Raw genomic sequence first — 908 nt, forward strand, 5'->3', positions numbered from 1 at the left:
GTACCTCCCTCCAATGTCGGTCCTGTGTTCCTATCCGTGTGTGTGTGTTCCTTTGTCCCAAACGCTTGAGGTAAGGGCTTCGTCTCCACCTTCGAGGCTTTCGCTAAACTCCATTCTGCTTTATTCAGCGTCCCTGTGCTAAATGGTGGCTCTTCGGGCTTTAGAACGTCCTTAATAGTCGTTGTGGAGGGTTCGGAGACGTTCCGAGCTGGCTCGGTGTCGGTGGTGGGGCTCAGAGAACTGACTTGGTCCGAGTCAGAACGAAGGAAGGTCGAGTCAACACTTGACTCGGTCGAGTTGAAACACTGCGACACCGACTTGACTTGGTCCGAGTCAGGTATTGACTCGGTCGAGTCAGTAGACAGAAGCTCGAATTTTTCCTCGATTTCATCGTCTAACGCCTGTGTGAGCTCCCGAATATCCTCCCAATTGTTGTATATATTCTCTTTTGATGCCAGGAGGGATATTTCAAGTGGATCAACGTCTCGGAACTGATCGAAGACTTCCTGAGTCAAGATCTTGTGCGCATCGACGAAGCACGCTGAGTCGGTGGTGGACGGCTGTTTCATGTCGTGATCTAAGGTGAACTCCACAGTCTCGTCACCTATCTTCATCGTAAGACGACCAGCACGAACATGAACCACTGCATCGGCCGTGTTTAAGAACGGTCGGCCTAATATAATCGGTATCTTCGAGTCCTCCTCCATATCTAAAACAATAAAATCAACGGGAACATAGTAATCACCGACCTTCAATGGGACATCCTCGAGAATACCTGCAGGATACTTGACGGATCTATCCGCAAGCTGTAGTGCCATCCTCGTCGGCTTCAGATCTCCAATGTTGAGCTTCTTGTAGATGGACAACGGAAGCAAGCTCACACTAGCGCCCAGATCACACAGCGCACG

Source organism: Tarenaya hassleriana, unplaced genomic scaffold (assembly GCF_000463585.1).
Source record: "Tarenaya hassleriana unplaced genomic scaffold, ASM46358v1 Cleome83, whole genome shotgun sequence".
Lineage (NCBI taxonomy): Eukaryota > Viridiplantae > Streptophyta > Magnoliopsida > Brassicales > Cleomaceae > Tarenaya > Tarenaya hassleriana.